Source organism: Abramis brama (assembly GCF_963993115.1).
Source record: "Abramis brama genome assembly, chromosome: 6".
NCBI classification, from domain to species: domain Eukaryota; kingdom Metazoa; phylum Chordata; class Actinopteri; order Cypriniformes; family Leuciscidae; genus Abramis; species Abramis brama.
In genome coordinates, this window is record NC_139968.1 from 35,565,458 (window position 1) to 35,580,202 (window position 14,745).

At 38.9% G+C, this 14,745-nt stretch overlaps 1 long non-coding RNA gene across 2 annotated transcripts; it reads left to right on the plus strand.

Moving 5' to 3' along the window:
- Positions 1-8,479: 8,479 nt before the first annotated feature.
- LOC311085241 lies at positions 8,480-10,822 on the plus strand. 2 transcript variants are annotated; one of them, XR_014606758.1, is made up of 4 exons: positions 8,480-8,758; positions 8,949-9,773; positions 9,858-9,999; positions 10,077-10,822. It is a non-coding gene; the product is annotated as an uncharacterized lncRNA (long non-coding RNA). The 2 variants fall into 2 exon arrangements; XR_014606757.1 differs by having other exon boundaries at positions 8,949-9,999.
- Positions 10,823-14,745: the final 3,923 nt, after the last annotated feature.

Consider the following 14,745-nt stretch of genomic DNA (forward strand, 5'->3'; position numbering starts at 1 on the left):
TGAATGAACTGGGCTAAGCTAAGTGCTATCAAAGTGTCGCCGCGCGCCAGAGCGATTGAGTGCACGCACTGAGACGAGAGAGGTATGTATCAACTCGTCTTAGTTAAGGGAATAACATAGTTTAATATGAAAAAAACGGTGAAGTATCCCTTTAACTTTTATTGAACCCAGAATCTTGCTTTTAAGTCTTACAAGGTATTTGTAGTTATTTTGTGACTGATTTTGAAAAGATTTTCTGTACTTGAAAAGTAAAGTTGTTGTTACCAGTCTTGCAGTAATTTGCTTATTATTTTAATAAATATTTTTCTACAACAGCTTGACTTTGTGTTTTGTTTTTTCAAATGTTTATTTTAATGCATTTACATCAATATAATGGTAAATAATAGAGTACAGTTTACTGTTAAAATGATTCTTTTCAGCTTTTTAAATGTTAAACTATTCCAGCATGTTCTTGAATTTTGGGGGTATTTACATGATTTTATTGGCAACTTTATTGCCAGGTAAATACTGTACTTAAGTGAAATTACAAAAAATTGCTGTAAAATATATTTACAGGATTTTATTGGCAACTTTATTGCCAGGTAAATAATGTACTTTAGTGAAATTACAAAATATTGCTGTAAAGTAAAATACAAGTTTAATTCAATGTTACTGTAAAAAAAACTACAAATTACTGTATTTCATATACAACAATTAACTGTAAATTGCTTTACAGTATTATACTGTAATCAATTTTACAGCAATTACCAACATTTTTACAGGACTTTATTGGCAACTTTTTTGCCAGTAAATTCCTGTAAATTCTACAGGAAATTTTTTACAGTGTACGGTTCAAGGTTAATAAAGGCCTTCTGAAGTAAAGCGATAGGTTTAGTAAGAAAAAAAACAACATCCGTTTAAACCTTTATAAACCATAATAACCAGCTTCCGTCAAGGAAAGTGTTGATGAACATACATACAACGTGTTGACGAACACGGACTCACAGAGGATACAGCAAAACAAACCACTAGTCACACATTTTTACAACGAGCATGTGTATTAAAGGGGTGGTTGATTATGATTTCACTTTTCTAACTTTAGTTTGTTTGTAATGTTGAGCAAAGTTACAATGCTCAAAGTTCAAAGCAAATGCAGAGATATTTTCTTTTAAACAAATTCCTTTTTAAGGACTACAACAAACTGCTAGTGGGGACTATTAGACATTCCTCTCGGGTTAGTGAAATCACAAACCCTAGAATTTACATAATCCCTGCCTCTGGCGATGCAATTTATAGATTATCATGACAGAAAATACTAATCAATGACTAAAAGACAACTACACATAAGCTACATAAATTCCTCAAGCCATTCAGAAATGTTGTCTACATGTTGTCACTTCTTCTTGAGTCTCTCCATCTTTGTCTCCGATTTGAACATAAAAGGCTAAAAGTTCTTGATTTTCTGTTGAAGCTCCGCCCCCTGTGCTGGGAGCAGCAGCTCATTTGGATTTAAAGAGACACACAAAAATGATGCGTTGCTCACCCTCAAAAACTGACAATTTTAACAAGCTATATAAAAATATATGTGGGGTATTTTGAGCTGAAACTTCACATACACACTCTGGGGACATCAAATACCATTTTACAACTTCTAAAAAGGCCATTATACTACCCCTTTAAAGATAAATAGTGTAGGATTTCGATATAAGAGAAGATGAGCTTGAATTTGTTACCCAGTCCTATTTTTTTGAGCCACAAGAAATGTCTGTTCTCACCTACTCCAACATAATACTCATGCAAAACCCACCAGATGACGCTATTTATGTAAACAGTCTCATTCAATGGATGACCAAAGTTGAAAGTATATCTGTAAAATCAGTAGCATTTCAGTAATAATGACTGTCTGTCTTTAAAAATTCCAGTTCCAAGTCTGATACTCGCTGTTGTTGCTACTGCTGTTCTGCTGGTGGTTGTTTGTTCATGTTACATTGACCTTCTATGTCCGAACAGTGAATATTACAAACAGACAATTTAACACAATGGAAATAGATTTATAAAGGGAAAATATTATTTAAAGAAAACAAAAATATGTATTTCCTAATTCAGCAAGGAAATAATGTGTTTAATTATGTTGTCATTGTTGAAACAGGTGACAGGATGCAGCGCAACGATCGAGTGAGATCCCATCAGCACTGAATCTGTCTCAGATCTCTGACATCTGTAAGTGGAATCTGTGTTTCCTCTATGTGTGGTCTCATTCAGATATTAAAAAGTGCACTTCTGTTTTATGGTTTAAGTTAAAAATGAATTGATACATTTATTATTATTATTATTAATAGTAGTAGTAGTATTAATTCTATCATTAGGGTCAGGTTGTAACAAATGTGAGAGCAGTTTTCCTTTTTATTGTTGTTTATTATGATCAATGCAAATGAACAAATAAATGAAGTATAACAATATAAGCAAAGCAATATAACAGTCAATATAACAGGGGGTATATTACAATGTTTTGTATTTTTAATCATTTGAAAAATAATTGTTTGTATTTTTGTATGTAGTCTGCTACTTATGTATGCAAATGTGACCCTGGACCACAAAACCAGTCACATGGGTCAATTTTTTGTAATTGAGATTTAAGCATCACTTGAAAGCTGAATAAATAAGCTTTCCGTTGATGTATGGTATGTTAGGATATGACAATATTTGGCCGAGATAGAACTATTGAAAATCTGGAATCTGAGGGAGAAAAAAAAAAAAATCAAAACATTTGAGAAAATCGCCTTTAAAGTTGTCCATTTATGTTCATGATTGTGCTGCATTCATTCACAAAAATAAATGTTTTATATATTTACGGTAAGAAATTTACTAAATATCTTCATGGGACATGATCCTTACTTAATATCCTAATGATTTTTGGCATAAAAGAAAAATCGATAATTTTGACCCATACAATCTATTGTTGGCTATTGCCACAGATATACCTGTGCGACATGTGACTGGTGACGTGATCCAGGGTCACAAATGTTAATGTACACATATGGGTTTTTAAACTATTGAGAAATATGCACTTTCAAATGATTTTTAACACTGAAGACTGGAGTAATGATGCTGAAAATTCAGCTTTGATCATAGGAATAAATTACACGTTACAATATATTCACATAGAAACCAGCTATTAACCCTTGTACGTTATTCTTTTTTAATGTTCACCCAGGATGTTCAGGGTCTCCAGAAAACCCCAGAAAATAAAAAGTAATTTTGTAACATAATAATGTATATTTTTTAATATAGGTTTATATATATATAAAAAAATAATAATACATTTTTAATGTGAAATGTGTTTACTCCACAAGTGATGTGTTGTGACATCGGCCCTTTGGCCACAAACAAAATCAGATCATTTTGTTTGTGTGTCTCCCATTGATTTCTATGAATTTGTTTTTTTTTTTACATTTATCTATATACAATTTTAAAATACCTTGATTCTTTATCGAATTAAAAGCAGGAGATGGGGTAAAAAATTATATGTTGTCAATGCCTTGATATTTTTGTATGGGACATTTAGATCAGTAGATAAAACCGGGTTCCTGCATTTTTTTGACTAATGAATTTATAATTCTTCTGTTGTTGTTCATGGTTATTTCTGAAGTGTTTTACTTTACAAATACTTGAGCTGTTAATGTGGTGTGAGAATCCTCCCACACAGTGTATATGGGTCATTATGAATGATAAATCCAGTGGCGTGCACAGACCTCCGCTGGAGCAGAGGCGAAAGTGCGATCCACCGCCTCGCTTAAAAAAGGTGCATTCCTTTCCCCTTGATTCAGTCTCTTTCCGGGGGTTACTGCAATATTACCAAAACTATTTACTATTATTTTTTAAATAGTTTTACTATTTTACTATTTTTTTATTTTAGGCACTTTACTATTAGAGATTAAAGGGCCAGGGTCTCAATGTAGTGCACACAACTGGTTAAGAATAAACATTCTTCATTCCATCTTTTAATACTGATTATTTTTCAAAAAGTAGTTGCTCTTCAGACTGAGCCCGATTAAGCAATGCATAGGTACGACACGATGAAGGTTAGTGATGGGTCGATCATGAACGATTTGTTCATTTTACTGTCTGTACCGGACAGAGAAATCATTAGTTCACCTCCTGAGTCTTTGGGTGGCTGTTGAGGCAAGTGCAAATTTTACTGTATTTTTATGGTGGAGGAACATAATGAGGCTGTTGAGGCAAGTGTATTTTTTACTGTATTTTTATGGTGGAAAAACTGAGTGAGGCTGTTGAGGCAAGTGTATTTTTTACTGTATTTTTATGGTGGAGGAACTGAGTGAGGCTGTTGAGGCAAGTGTATTTTTTACTGTATTTTTATGGTGGAGGAACAGAGTGAGGCTGTTGAGGCAAGTGCTATTTTTACTGTATTTTTATGGTGGAGGAACAGAGTGAGGCTGTTGAGGCAAGTGCTATTTTTACTGTATTTTTATGGTGGAGGAACAGAGTGAGGCTGTTGAGGCAAGTGCAGATTTACTATATGTTTAATGGTGGCGGAACAGAGTGAGGCTGTTGAGGCAAGTGTAAGATTTCAAATGATCCAATGAGTTTTCCCAGATTAAAAACAAAACAAACCCCCCCCCGAAATTTTAAATCCCAAAGAAATGGGGAAAACCTTTCACAGGTGAGTATGTGCTGTTTGTGTGTTTGTATGACCTCAACATTGCAGGTTTTTAAACTATGGCAACTTTTTAATGTCACGTAATCTAACGCCTTTGTCTTTTTGTATTGTGTTCATTGTCAACTAAATCCTATGAAGATCTACAGATATTCATTCATATGTATGAATATATGGTTGCAGATGAAGTCCATTTGCTGTGTTCATGAACTGGCTTCTGCCTCCCTCATTTGCATTTCCTCTTGTTTTTGTGTTCTCTTTCTGTTTGCAGGGAGGGGTCAAGTGATTCAGATTCTGTGGGTTACCTGTGATGAATCAACTTATAAAAATGTAGTTGTCGCTTGAGGCTTTTCCAACACCTTTTTTTTTTTTGTGTATACATTTTTTTTTTCTCTTTCATTTACTGTTTTGATGTTGTTTGATTAATTTGTTTATGTATTACCTTAATAAATAAATATCTACTTTTGGGTTCATTTAATTTCCGTGTGTCCGCTTTGTTTTTTATAGATACACTCGCATAGCTGAAATCAATAGAGACCTCAGTAAGATCTGTAAAGATGTTCAGTGTAATGAAGAAACTGAGATTTGTTTTTTATGCTCCCCTGTGCCATGGGGTTTGTAATGGTCATCAAAGCCATCTTTACTCCACTCCAGAAATGAGTTCAAGGGGTGAAGTAGTTGTAATGCTTCTCATTGGAGCACTATCATAGGATACATGCTGTTTTGCTTTTATCTTTCAGTAACAGAACCAACTGACCAACAACAACAACCTCTTTCTGTCATTTACTGGCACCTTTAAAAAGTTATAATTTTATATATAATGTAATTTTAATATGTTGTAAAATAACAAGACAAAGCATGCTGGGAACCAACAATGGTGTCTCTAAATAAAACTGCATAATTGAACTAATTCTCTTAAAATAAATAGGTAGCCTTCCTTTCTTATTTTTATCAGCGTAATCGGTTCCTCAATTCAAGCCTCAAAACTGCTTCATTAAAAAAAAAAAGGTTTTATTGGTGAAATGTTCTCAGTATTTTCTACATAACACTGAACCACAATTTTCTTAATAAAAACACTGTTTTTAATGATCACCTTAATTCTTAAATGATATTACAATTTCAATATTTTCATTGTAGTCAGAGTGTAGTCACTCCATCTCAAGCAGGTGCTTCTGCTCTGTCTCTTTTAGACTCTTTTAGAGTTTTTCCTCTTCTGAGTTCTGGCTTCCTGAACAACTGGGTTAAAGGCCATAAGGCTAGACTTAATTCAATGTAATGTATTTTATTTCCACAAGTCTGCTTTCACATTACTGTTACATGATATATAGGTTACATATAAACTTTTTAATGTTCCCTTGTTTTATTATTAAAATAAATAAAATAATAAACTGTCATTTAAAGGGGTGGTTTACTGCCTTTTTTCTTTGCTTGATTGTGTTTATGGGCTGCAATATAACATGTCTTCGTGTTTCGTTTGTTAAAAACGCCTTATTTTTCCAAAATTTCACCTTTATTGTAAGCCGCTTCCTCCTCTGTCATTTGAACGACCGGTTGACTTCCTGAGTCTAATTAGAAACCACTCCCTCAGAAACAGGCAATGGGCTCAGATTGGTTAGTTCGGCCGGTGTGTTGTAATTGGCTAAACTGCGTCCAGAATCTTCACGCCCATTACCTTTACGGCGACAGTCACATGTACTCCGGTCAAATGTAAAGAATGGTGTCAATATTGCCGTATCAGTATGAGCCAGAATCAGACCCAGAGAGCGGTGATGAAGAGAGTCAAGCAGAACCTCCGCAAACACGGCTCTTACTAAACATTTCTGAATGGTAATTTTTTTTTATTTTTTATTATTCTCTCAAAGAATTTCCATACGCTGTTACTTGAAAATGCTACTGCTGTTTGTTAGCTTTTGAGATACGGTTTCCTCCTGATTAAACATTTAAAACTGAATACATGACTGAGTAATACCGTTTTTTAAAGATATTGTTTTATTGATAGAATGAACAACCGTTTAACTATTCACAAAACTTAGTTTACTCAGTTTGTCGTTTTCTTTAGGTGTACATGTGATAACAGCAGCTGAAGTTTGCTGTTGCGATAATTTTTTGAAGTTTGTACACGTTTGTCTATACACACAAAATAGCATCGAACTAACTAGCTAACGTTACTATAACCAAACAGCTTTGGCATTGGTTTGCGTTCTTGATCAAATAAAAAAATTATGTCATAAAGTATACATGGAAAATACGTTTACAAAATTTGTACATATTACAAATTCGGGTCCAAAATGTTTGTACGCGTTTGTCATATAAGTGGCTAAAGCCAGCGCTGGCATTTGTTTACATCCTTGATAAAACTAAAACATTACGTCTTAAATTATACAGGCAAATACATTTAAAATGATTAAATCTGAGGGTCCAGGGTTCAAGTCCCTGTTCGGGCGCCACTTCTGTAACGGTGGCAGGCCCCAGATAGAATTTAAATCAACAAATTAAAGGGGTATAAAGAAAATACTAGTTCGGGCGCCAGACAAGGTTATCTTGTCAAAAAAATATTATTTTTATTTTATTCCTCCCCAGAATAGCTCTCTAAGCCACCAGTTACAAATAAACAAATCAGAATCACACCAAGAAAGTTCAGTTTCACGGTTATATTTTCATTATTTTCAGAAAGCAGACAAAACCTCAATTTCACTACCAGCAAGGAATCAAACAAACTAAACACACAAAAGAAAAAAAAAAAAAAAAGAAAAAACTTCAAGTTCTAAGTACAGTATTTTTTACCATTTTGAATTAGATCAACAAAGAAAAAAAAAAAAAAAAAACATGCGCAAGTTGTTGGTGCTGGGGTAGAAGTATCTCGGTTGTATTCGTCGGCAGTTTCAACACTCCATACTCAAATGAATGAAAAAACAACAAAAAAAGGAAAACATGAATTAGTTAAATCAAAACCAACAATTAAATCTACCGTTTAAATATAATGAAACACTTCACTGAAGTATATTTTTGGGGAAATACACACAGAATATATGTGGAAAGTGGTTGTTTGAATGTTATGTGCGAGTGGCAAAACGGACTGTGCGTGTGTGTGTGTGTGTGTGTGCGTGCGTGTAAACTATTGCTTGGCTGAAAATGGCAGGAAGGAAAGTTTCTTGAGGAGAGGTTTAAAAAACAGGTAAACAGGGAATCACCTGGAGAACTTGCTCATACTCATCAGCATACAAGACAAGCTTCGCTGTGCAGCCGGTATCTAGACGTGCAGCGCACACTCAATTGCCACGGCAACTCACGCTCACTCTAGCGATCCATCCACCCAAGCTCAAACACAACGTCTCGCATCTCCCTGACTCTGCGGTCGTTCTCAGGTAACCCGTTTCCGTTTTTTCTTCTCTCTCCTCCCCTTCCTCTCCTACAACTCCACCTTATATACTCATTTCCTCACTTCCGGATAATTAATTTCCCTCCTCCATCCAGTCACGTAGCTTACAAACTTTTCCGTACTGCCACACTCTCCCTCCCTGGAGAAAACAACCTATGGTTGTGGAAATGTGAATCATATTTAAAATCCAATGAATTCCTCTTCATCAGAAGATTCATTGAATATTTGGCGGAGCCTTTTCTTCTCATGGCATTCCAGCTCTTCAGCCGTGGGAAAGCATGGTTTCAGGTTGCACACATGCACTATACGAACATCTTCGCCAGTGGACTCTAGCGCTATTCGATAGTTCAATGGACCCACCTGCTTTACGACACGGTAAGGGCCTTTCCATTTTTGAGCCAGTTTTGCAGTGAAGTGGTGTTGTGCACTAGACTGGGGAAAGGTTCTCATCCACACACGATCCTTTTCCTTGTATGTGACATCTCGTCTTCTTTTATTATAATTCCGAAGCTGTCTCTTTTGTGCTTTTTTACAGCATTCCATGGCCTTGGTCTGAAGCTCAGTTAGGTGGTGGACTGTATCGTAGGATGTGCAGTCTGGAGTTAGATTCTTGCCATGTAACACCTTGTCCATGGGACTTTGCAGTTTCCTCCCCAAATGAAGCTCTGCAGGGGTCATCCCAATCGTTTCCTGGACAGCTGAATTAATAGCGAAACGGAGTTCCGGTAAGTATTGGTCCCATTTTCTGTGATTGTTGTCCACATAGGCAGAAATCATGCATTTGAGCATACGATTAACCCTCTCTGTCATATTTGTTTGTGGATGGTATGATGTTGTCAATTTAGGTTTGATACTCCACTTTTGACAGAGTTCTCTGAACAGTGATGACACAAATTGTGTACCTCTATCCGACAGAATGAAGTCTGGCACCCCCCAACGGGTTAGAATTTCCTTCCGAAGCAGTAATGCAACAGTCTCAGCTTTAGCGTTGCGCATGGGGAAAAATTCCACCCACCGGGAGTAGTAATCTACAAAGACTAAGAGGTACTCATTTTGCTGTGTGCTGCGTGGCATTGGCCCCATAATGTCCACTCCAAGCATCTCGTTGGGACGGGTGGTGGTGACTTGTTGTAGTTTGCCCACAGGTTTCTGATTTTCTCCCTTAAGAGTCTGGCATTTGACACATTTTTTAACGTGGTGTTTTATGTCAGTCCACATTCCAGGCCAGAATGCAACATCATGGATACGCTTGTAGGTATTATAAATACCTACATGACCGCTCCAGGGATTAGAGTGGTAGTGGTGTAGAATGGACGACACAAGGCTGGTAGGAATGTAGACTCTGTAATGAACTTGATTGTTCGGCAGGTGAGTTTTGTGATAGAGTTTATCTTCCACTATCTCATACTGATCTTTTAGAGAGGAATCATTTTCTGCAAGTGCTTGAAATGTGTTGGTGATGACAGGGTCTTTGTGCTGTTCTTCCCAGATTGTGGCTGGAGACATCGGAAACTCAGCATTCTCCTGTTGGTGTTGGCTGGTGTACAGGTTACAACTGGTGTTAATCCGAGACAGAGCATCAGGTGCCATATTTAGTTTCCCTTTGCGATATTCAATGATAAAATCAAATCTCTGTAGTCGCAAGGCCCACCGGATGAGGCGACTCGTGGTTTTTGTGGAAGACATTACCCATTGTAACGCTGAGTGGTCTGTGATGACAGTGAACAGTTTGTGCTCTAGGTAGTGCTGCCATTTTTCCAGGGCCCATATTACAGCCAAACACTCTTTTTTGGTGGCTGTGTAATTGGTCTCTGCTTTGTTCAGGGTTCTACTGGCATAAGCAATAACTTGTTCCAATCCCTGTTCCTTGCGCTGGGTCAGCACAGCACCCAGACCAGTGTTACTGGCATCCGTATAGACAGTAAAAGGCAGTTGAAGGTCAGGATGGCCAAGAATGGGAGGAGAGGTAAGACAGCATTTTAAATGTTCAAAGGCTTGCTGACATTGTTGTGACCAGAGGAATGAACACCCCTTTTTTTTCAGTGCATTGATGGGTTCAGTGATCCTGGAGAAGTTTGGTACAAACCGGTGGTACCACCCGGCTAACCCCAGGAAGCGCTGGACCTCCTTGATGTTGGTGGGCACAGGGTATTCACGTATAGCCTCCACTTTACTTGGGTCTGCAGCTATGCCTTGGACGCTGACAACATGTCCCAGAAAAGTTATTTTCTGAAGACAGAACTTGCTTTTTTTTAAATTAATGGTGAGGCCAGCCATTTGCAGCTTGTAAAGAACAGCTTGGAGGTCGGAGAAGTGCTGGGCTACAGATGGTGAGTAAATAATGATGTCGTCAATGTAGACAAAGCAGATGTTTCCACGCAATTCTCCTAGAACGTTCTCCATTAGTCTTTGGAAGGTTGCTGGGGCATTTTTTAACCCAAATGGCATAACATTAAACTGAAACAGTCCTGATGAAGTTGTGAAAGCAGTCTTTGGTTTACTTTCTTAATCCATGTTTACCTGCCAGTAGCCACTTTTAAGGTCAATGGTGGAAAAGATGGCCGCTCCAGATAGTGACTCCAAGATCTCAGTGATGTTGGGTAATGGGTAAGCATCATTCTCTGTAATGGCATTAACTTTTCTGTAGTCCACACATAACCTAAGGCTTCCGTCTTTTTTAGGGACCAAGACAACAGGTGAGGCCCATCCAGAGTGTGACGGTTCTACGATGCCTGCAGTCAACATCTCTTCCAGTTGCTCTGTAATGACAGCTTGTTTGGCAGGTGTTGTGCGGTACGGTCTTTGTTTTATAGGTACTTGGTGGTTAGTATATATGTGATGCTGTGTAACTTCAGTACGTCCCGGACGAAGGGTACAAACTTGAGGGTTTGACTCGAGGATCTGCTGTAGCTGCTGCTTGCCTTCCGGAGGTAAGTGGGCATCCTGTACAGCAGTGTCAATTAGTGTCTTTTCATCCAGGTAGGCTGGTTGAAACACGTTAAGTTGAGGAGGAGGAACAGAAGAAAGAAAGGAGAGGCTGTTGGGATTTTTATTTTCCATCTTTCCCCTTGAATGTTGGGAGCTGATAACTGGTACACTGGCATTTGTTGGCTGGAAAGGATAATACTCTTTAGGATTGGACTGAAATGAATACTTTTGATCTGCCACATTGATCTGCAGCCCACTGGAGAAGATGAAGTCAAGTCCTAATACGACTGCATAGGCCAGGGCTTTGGCTGATAGGACAACAGCAGGTATGGTGAATACTTTTTGATGTTGGGTGATTGGCATGTTTATCCAACCTAAAGGAATTTCTGCTTCCCCATTGGCTAGGTAGAGCGGACCCTGGGTCCATGGATGGAGTTTTTGTGAAGTGAGCTCCTTCCAGAGATTCTCATGTAGAAGGGTGTAGCTAGCCCCAGTATCAACAATGGCTTTTCCCTTCCAGGTACCAATGCAAAGTGGTATCACTAATTGTTGTGGAACAATTGCAGTAGGTGGTGGTTTCTTACCAGTTGTTGATGAATTGTGGGGAAAGGTGGCAGACACAGAGCGATTGCCAGATGGACCAGTACCTTTAGAAGATGGAAATGTTGTCCGCTTGCTATTGGAGGAAGGGTGTTGGCTGGTGGACTGAGGTGACTGGGACTGAGAAGAGACAAAGTGAGGACAGCTGCCAGGTGAGTGATGGCCTTTACATCGCCAGCATTGCACTAAAGGCTTCTCTGCCGGGCGGTTGGGAATAGGTATTTGAGGCATGGATAGGGGTTGCTTAGAACTCACACGTTTTTCATATTGCAGTTGTTGTTCGTAGTCTTTTTCCAACTGTTGGCTCAATTTCACAAGTTCATCGACTGTGTTCACCCGACTGCGAATCTGGCTTGCAAGGTAGGGATTCATATTTTTCAAAATCATTTTCACCAACTCACTGTCCGTCAAGGTGGGCTTCCACCTTTTGCAGAGAGCTCTGTATGTAAATGCAAAGTCTCTAATGCTCTCTCTTTCTCCCTGTGTTCTTGCCCTTACCCTTTCAGCTAGCTCGTCTTCATAATCCTCTGAGAGGAAAGCAGAGAGGAATGCAGCTTCAAACTCTTCCCACGTAGTTATTGAGGATCGTGCAACTTCCCACCAGTCCCGGGCAGTACCGTAAAGGACAGTGCGGAAAGTGGCCAGGATGTCAGCATTAGTAAGAGGATGTAACGCCAAGAAATCCTGACATCGAGTTAGATAGAGCAAGGGGTCCACGTCATCTGACTGTCTCCCAAAAGTAGGAAATGTAATCTTAAAGGGGGGGTGAATTGCTGTTTCATGCATACTGAGTTTTTTACACTGTTAAAGAGTTGGATTCCCATGCTAAACATGGACAAAGTTTCAAAAGTTAAGTTGTACGTTTGAAGGAGTATTTTTGTTCCAAAAATACTCCTTCCGGTTTGTCACAAGTTTCGGAAAGTTTTTTTCGAGTATGGCTCTGTCTTACGTAAGATAGGGCGGAATTTCCTTATATGGGTCCTAAGGGCACTTCTGCCGGAAAGACGCGCGCGCGCGCCGGTACACCAGACAGAGGAGAGAGAGAGAGAGAGCGAAAGCAGTACGTTACCTCATCAAAGCGCTCTGCTCAGCTCACCAAAGAAGTGTGTTTTTGGCTGCCAGCCAGGGCAAGACACCCCTGCACAGATTCCCAAACAACCCAGCGTTAAGAACAGTGGATGTAGATTGTTTTTCTGGGGCAAAAACGGAGTTGTGCGAGACTGTTTGTTCCCTGCATTTCAACGTTGATTGTTTTATAAACAAAGGCCACATCGACGGATTTGCAGATCGTCTAATGCTTAAGGATCGAGCAATCACAATGATAAAGGTTTGCGATTGCAGGCGGTGAGTAAACTGCTTAAAATGTCTCTCTGTGTTGTTGTTATAGCTTGGTTAGCACAGCTTTAGCTCCGCCCACACGGCCCGCCTTCAGCCGCTCGGTTTTTTCCGGAAAAACTCGGTATAGCCTATCTGTCTATTATAAATATAATAAAACTAAAGACTTTTTGGAGATATAAAGGATGCAATGCTACTCTATAGGTACTCAGGATTAACAGGAGATTGAGTGAAAATGAGCATTTCACCCCCCCTTTAAGATGATCACTCTTTACAACAGGAGCAGGAAGCATTGGAGGGGTCACTGGTGATGTAGGTGAAACTGCAGTGGTCAGAGGCAATGGAGCAGTAACTGGTGATACTGCAGGTGAAACTGGACTGGTCAGAGGTAAGGGTGAGTAATCTCTTGTCTGCAGGTCAGTCAGTTGTTTCTCTTGCTTTTCGAGTCTTTTCTCAAGTTCAGTTTGTAAGCTTTTTACAGTTGCACACAGTGTGTTGGTGGTTTGGGTGCACTGGGTGAGCTCTGTTGACAACTGGTCATAATTACTTTGATGGGTTACCAGGTAGGTTTTGATGTCTTGCTGAAGCTCCACTTAAAGTTGGTCAATCATGAACCGCACTTCAGACACATATGTAGTCTTAGCTTTGTGAAGTTCATCAGAAATCATGACTTTAAGTGACTTAGTGAGTTGATCAGTCTCTTCCTTCACATGCTTCTTACTTTCAGAAATGTGGGTGAGCACTTCTTGTTTGTTTTGCTTGAGTTTATCAGCAAGGTTAGAAATCAGGCTGTCGTGATGTGCAGTCATGGTTTTAAGTTCTTTGGCAAGTTCACCAATGGTTTTCTCATGGGTTTGCATATGTTGTGTCAATGTGTCCCAGTTTCCTTTAACTTGAGTGAGTTGATGCATTCCTGTTCCAGGAGTTGACAGGATGCCAGGCAAGTCCTGCTGTGCCACTGAAGATAAAGATGAAGGCCCAGGTGATGTACATATCTGCATGGAGTCGCCATTCGGTTCCTGTTCCCAGGTGAAGGGTTGAACAGGAGTACTGCCAGCTAGTGGTGAAGTTGCAAACCGCACATGGGTTCCTGGGAAGTCAGTGGTGCTGGCTTGAGTAGGAGTGAAATGGAAAGGAGCACGAAGAGGTCCAGTTGAAGAAAGTAGAGGACGGGGTGCCGGAGGCCAGACTGGGGTAGCAACATCTGGTGCCGGTGGTTCCATCTGTGTTGAGTGTTGAAACTGCTGACGAATACAACCGAGATACTTCTACCCCAGCACCAACAACTTGCGCATGTTTTTTTTCTTTTTTCTTTGTTGATCTAATTCAAACTGGTAAAAAATACTGTACTTAGAACTTGAAGTTTTTTTTTTTTTCTTTTGTGTGTTTAGTTTGTTTGATTCCTTGCTGGTAGTGAAATTGAGGTTTTGTCTGCTTTCTGAAAATAATGAAAATATAACCGTGAAACTGAACTTTCTTGGTGTGATTCTGATTTGTTTATTTGTAACTGGTGGCTTAGATAGCTATTCTGGGGAGGAATAAAATAAAAATAATATTTTTTTGACAAGATAACCTTGTCTGGCGCCCGAACTAGTATTTTCTTTTATATACCTCTTTAATTTGTTGATTTAAATTCTATCTGGGGCCTGCCACCGTTACAACATCCTTGATAAAACTAAAACATTACGTCTTAAATTATACAGGCAAATACATTTAAAATGATTAAATCTTACTTTCAGGTTGTGGCCCAACAACTGCTGCCTCTGGTTTTAAAGCTGGAACTGCTTCATGTTGTAGTAATAGTTTCTTGTTGAATCCGGCATTGAACTCGTGTAGATTCTGGAAGCTG